This window comes from Trachemys scripta, chromosome 24 (assembly GCF_013100865.1).
Source record: "Trachemys scripta elegans isolate TJP31775 chromosome 24, CAS_Tse_1.0, whole genome shotgun sequence".
NCBI classification, from domain to species: Eukaryota; Metazoa; Chordata; order Testudines; family Emydidae; genus Trachemys; species Trachemys scripta.
The window spans coordinates 12,117,926-12,123,325 of record NC_048321.1 but is presented as its reverse complement, the minus strand read 5'-3'; the positions used below and the strand labels follow the sequence as shown (position 1 = coordinate 12,123,325).

Here is a 5,400-nt window from a genome sequence, read left to right as displayed (position 1 = left end):
CGGCACATGGGATTTCTTGCCGGGGACACAGGAAGAGAGACAGATTGTGTGAAAGAGGCGACACTCCCCCAGCAGGAGACCTGTGTGTGATGTCTGCCTGTACCTGCAATAATGGGGGCAGGGCAGAGAAGTGGGATCCAGGACTCCTGGGATCTCTCCCCAGCTTTGAGAGGAGAGTGGGGTCTAGTGGTTGGGAGGGGGGCGGGGGAGCGGCTGGGAGCCAGGACTCTTGGATTCTCTCCCAAGCTCTGGGAGGAGAGTGGGATCTAGTGGTTAGAGTGGGGGGGTGGGTCTGGGAGCCCGGCTTTACTGCCCAGCAGAGCTGGGAACTGCAGTTACCTGGTGCACTAACAACGAGCATCCCCGACTGTATTTGGGGAGACATCTCCCAGCCTCCTGTGCCAGGGCAGGACCTGGCTATTGGATGAGAAGGAAAATCTCCCCATAGCCATTAGCAGGACGGGGTTTATGACTCATGCTCAGGTAGTGCTGAATCCATCCAGCTGGGGTCAGAGTTTCACCCGGGGTGGGGGGTCCACAGGCTGCAGCTGCCTACTCAACTCCAGCCAGTATGTGGTGGCAGTGGGGACCCAGGGGTTAACAGACCCCCCCTACTGACCTCATAGAGCGAGTCTCTCTGTGGGACGCTGGGGTCCCCTCTGCTGCCCCCTGGGGAAGGAGACACAATTATCCCCTTTCACTGTTTATTTTCCTTCAAACATTTCCCCCCAAATCAATCGTTTCCCCCCTCTAGCAACCCCCGCCCCCCACCACCCCAAGCAGGCCGCTTCCTCCAACCTTCCCACACACAGTGCAGGGCTCGGCCCCTCCAGCAGGGAGTGGAGGGACACACACCCCCACCCCCACCCACCCACCAACCAGTGGGTTGATTTCCTTCATGCGCACACCACACTCCAGGTTTTCCACAATGCAGCCAGAGCAGCCCATTTTCCTGCCCCTCCCCCAATTCCCACCCGGGGGGTCCCTTACCCTGCTGACTCCCCCCCCAGTTCTTTCCGTTGGCGGAGTCTCCTGGCCAGACAATAAACCCCGAGGTTGCTCAGGAGGAAGAGCAGCAGGACCCCTGCTCTGAAGCCTGCCATGGGGCCAGGGCTCAGCTGGTACCAGTCACTGCCGTCTGTGGGGGGCAGGGATGGAGAATAGGGTCATTAGCTCCAGTCTCATGCAGGGTGCAGTGGGGCGGGCACAGGGGAGATGGGGAGGTGGGAGCTGGTTGAGGGAGCAGCATAATCCTAGGGGGGACAATGAAGGCCAGTCTCAGAGGAGGGGGCAGGAAGGAAGCTGGGTTTTTAACCAGGAGAATTTTCCTCCCAACTGTTTATTGGACATTGGAGTTTCTTCCAGGTTCATAAAACCTCCAATCTCCTTGTCACGGAGTCCCCGGGCGATGCTCTGGAACTGCTCCCCACAAAGCCAGTCAGGACTTTGGGGAGCCTCCTCTCCCTCGGAGCAGACTGTCTTCAGGGCAAGAAGTTCACACGGCTTCACCTCCTGGGTCTGACCTTGGAGCATTCAGCGTATGCCCCTCCGTGTGCTTCCCACATCAAGTCCGCCCTGGCGGGGTCCTGGGGAAGCCAAAGGGTTCTGCACGCACGCCACACTTCGCAGTCAGACGTGACTCTCAGCCAGCCAGTAAAACAGAGGTTTATTAGATGACAGGAACATGGTCTAAAACAGAGCTTGTAGGTCCAGCGAACGGGACCCCTCTGCCGGGTCCATTCTGGGGCCCAGCGAGGCAGACCCCCGTCTGCCCTCCCTTCCAGTCCCCAGCCAGCTCCAACTCTCCAACCCCCTCCAGCCCCTCCTTCTCTGGGCTTTGTCTCTTTCCCAGGCCAGGCGGTCACCTGATCTCTTTGTTCACCTTTAGCTATTTCCTTGCAGGGGGGGAAGGGGCCCTAGCCATTTGTTGCCAGGGAGACAGAATGTCAGTGATTTATGCACACTGGCCTTTCCCCACCACCTAGAGACTTAAGAAATGCATAGGGGAAACTGAGGCACCCACACAGTATTCAGAGGAAACATTAAGAACAGTCCCACTTCGTCACACTCCTCTTATTACAATAGCACCTAGAAGCCTCCGCTGAGATCAGGGCCCCATTGGGCCGGGCGCTGCCCAGACACACAACCAGAGACAGTCCCTGTCCCTGCTGAGATCACAGACTCAGAGCGAGAGACAGAGAGACCGGAGCACCCTGGTGCGGGCAGCTGCACAGGCCAATGGAAGAAAAAATGTGAATGATCACAAAAATGTGTGTTTCTGTTTTGCTGTGTACAAAATGGAGCCGTTTCCCCAACTTTTGTCCCAAAAAGTTTTGGGACTTTGGTATTTGAAACTTTTGCTAAACTTTGAATCAAACACTCCCTCCAGATTTTCATCCATTGTTTTATCTGCATTTTGATCAACTATGGTTCTGTTCAGCCATCATAATTGTCTGTTTCCCAAAAACCTAAACGATTTTGTTTGCCAATCTCCCCCCACACACACCATTTTCTGTTTAAAAGTTTATTTAACTTTAATTGATTATAATTTTCAACAATTGCCCCATGGGTGGCGGGTATTGTAGGATGGGGAGGGCTGTGCCTCCCCAGCCAGGCGTGGCCCCACCCACGCTCTGCCCCCAGACTCCCTCCTGCCTGCTTCCAGTTCCCTTCCCTCTTCCGAGGCTGAGAGGCTGGGGCAGGCAGGCTGGGGCCGGTGCTCGTGAGGCCAGGGGCTGGGCCGCTGGAGCTGGGGCCATGCCACGCTGCCTGGCGCCAGGGTTGGGGGCACTCTGGGACTGGGGGTGCACAGGGGGGGAGGCGGCCGCAGGTGGTGGGCAGGGACACCCACAGACACAGAGTAGGGCTCAGCTCCTCCAGCAGGGGGCAGCAGGAACACACCCACCCACGGCGGGGAAGGGGAAGGGTCGTTCTCGGGCAGCGAGGGAGGGGCCGGGGACTAGGCTCCCCCAACAGCTCTTTCACCCACCGCCCATGAATTGCTCTTTGAAAACACTGTAGGTAAAAACTTAGGTGAAAAATGTAATGAAAAGTCCGTCAAAGAGCTAATTTTGAAGGGGGCAAACCAGACAGTTTTCCTGATGATTAAAAAATATTACATTTCAACCAATTGTATGTTATTTGAATGGGTGCTTCTTGGCCTGATGACAAGTTGATTTGCAATGTCATTTGGCCGCTAGATAGCTCTGTGCGCTGGACAGAGATACTGGAGCCTGGTCAACAAAGCGGACCCAGCTGGAGCACGACCTGGGAGCTTGTTTATTTTGGTTGGACTTGCAGAAGGACGGTGCTGGGGTGGCATGGCCTTGCAGGACTGTGCGGGGTTCAGCTATGGTGCATGGGGGACTCTAAGCCATTCCCAGGCTATGTAATGCGTAACATGGAGTCAAATGCACCTAGTACTTACACACAACAGTGATGGAGAGTGGCAGGGAGGTGGATTTCCCTAGGGTGTTGTGCACCTCACACCGATACTCTCCCCCATCAGCCACCTGGACGCCTGGGAAAGCCAGTTCCACGAGCCATAGCTGTTCAGTCAGCTGCCTTTGTAAGTTTCACTATCAATCCAATTCCTGCTTAAATCACTGAGATTTGCACTGTTTCAGTATTGTAATTTCTGTTCACCATTTATTACACTTGCCTACAGTGTAACTTCTGTTCACTGTTTGCCATCCATTATACTTGTCTATATTGTAACTTCTGGGACGGCGCGGGCCCGGGGGCTGGAGCAGTGGCGGAGGGATGCGCCCCAATGGGCTGGTTCCGAGAGCGGGGCTCCGGCAGCGGGAGAGTAGCAGACACCGAGGGAAGGCGTCACACATCAGTGGGCGGGGTTATGCAGATCAGCAATGTCTGGCGGCAACACAGAGCAGCTGGCTGAGCCCAAGGAAGCGGGCGGAGAGAATTCTCTGTGTGGGAGCAGAATTCTCGGTGTGGAGAGTTGGTGCTTTGAGTGAGTGTATCGGAGTCACTTCGGGCAGCGATTGCCACTTAGGGCTGGTCCACACTAACCTCCCACTTCGAACTAAGATACGCAACTTCAGCTTCGTGAATAACATAGCTGAAGTCAAAGTATCTTAGTTCGAACTTACCGCGGGTCCACACGCAGCAGGCAGGCTCCCCCGTCGACTCCGTGTACTCCTCTCGCGGAGCAGGAGTACCGGTGTTGACTGCAAGCACTTCCGGGATCGATCCGGGATCCATTTATCGCATCTAGACAAGACGCGACAAATCGATCCCAGAAGATCGATTGCTTACCGCCAGACCCGGCGGTAAGTATAGACGTACCCTTAGCTACAAAGGTATGAAAGCAGGTCCTGGTGATATAGAAAACAATGGGAGCGCGAGGGGAGCGCGCTGTTCCGAGGAAAGGTATCGCTTCTCGGCTCCGGTCAGGTGTCAGTAGTCTATTGGTCTATCCAAGGCCGTGATCAATTGTCTTGATGTTTTTGGTCTTTTGGCCTTGAGATGAAAACCTTGTCTGTGTTTCTAGGACCTTGAAGTGAAAAAATTCAATAAGTTATATCTGTTCTTATCAGTTTAATATCTGATATCTTCTTGATGTAAGAACTTTATATTAAATGGACTTTTGCAACAGGGAGATGGAATAGGAGCTTGCTCCATCCACTCCATGCATCAGCCTGGTATTGCAGTACTTCCAGGTATGGTGTATTTCCCTTTGGGGAGAACATGCTGGTTCAAAAAACAGAAAAAAAACCAAACAAACAAACCATGTGCTGTGTCAGTGCTCGTAACATTCAGCTGTGTTGTTTTCTATTACTGTGTCTGTTTTCTTTTCGTGATAAGGCTTTACGTATTTTGGCAGTTCCTTTTTTCATTTCTACTCTACTGTTGTTTCATAAGATTTTGAAGAGGCTGGTTTTCATGCGTTACGGAAGTGCGGGCTTTTTGTCAGTGTTTCTCATCGGTGTCCCCACAGGAGAGAATTGTTCCATTCCTTTCCCCTTGTGAAAATATTCCTGTTGTCACGCAGGGAGCAGGATGAGATCACACAGAGGAGGGAGGACTGTTCCAGGAGTTCCAGTATGGAACCAGTCCAGATCCAAGAAAACAAGTGGTAAAACTCCCACTGACTTCAGTAAAACAAGATCAAGCCCTTAGAAGAGGACTGTGAGTCAGCGTTGTAAATGTTGCCAGCAAAGGACTTCCCAATAACGATGGCTTGCACACTAAGAAATGGGGTTCCGTGGTGACCCTGTTAAAAAGATGTGCCTCTTCCATTATGGGAACCATCATTCTGAATCAGCGCATCCCAAGCAACAATCCTTTGAAATTGTATTTGTCTCTGTACTCAGGGTAAGAAATTAGTTATCTCCCTAAAACAAGCAGGCAGTTTCAAATGCAGTATTTGTGTAATTT

At 53.0% G+C, this 5,400-nt stretch overlaps 1 long non-coding RNA gene and 1 pseudogene across 1 annotated transcript; one reads left to right on the top strand and one right to left on the bottom strand.

Annotated features, from left to right (window-relative positions):
- Positions 1-618: 618 nt before the first annotated feature.
- LOC117869643 lies at positions 619-3,539 on the bottom strand. The gene is made up of 3 exons (XR_004643835.1): positions 3,428-3,539; positions 991-1,138; positions 619-669 (listed from the first exon to the last, which is right to left on the bottom strand). It is a non-coding gene; the product is annotated as an uncharacterized LOC117869643 (long non-coding RNA).
- A 953-nt stretch (positions 3,540-4,492) lies between these two features.
- LOC117869917 lies at positions 4,493-4,698 on the top strand (annotated as a pseudogene).
- Positions 4,699-5,400: the final 702 nt, after the last annotated feature.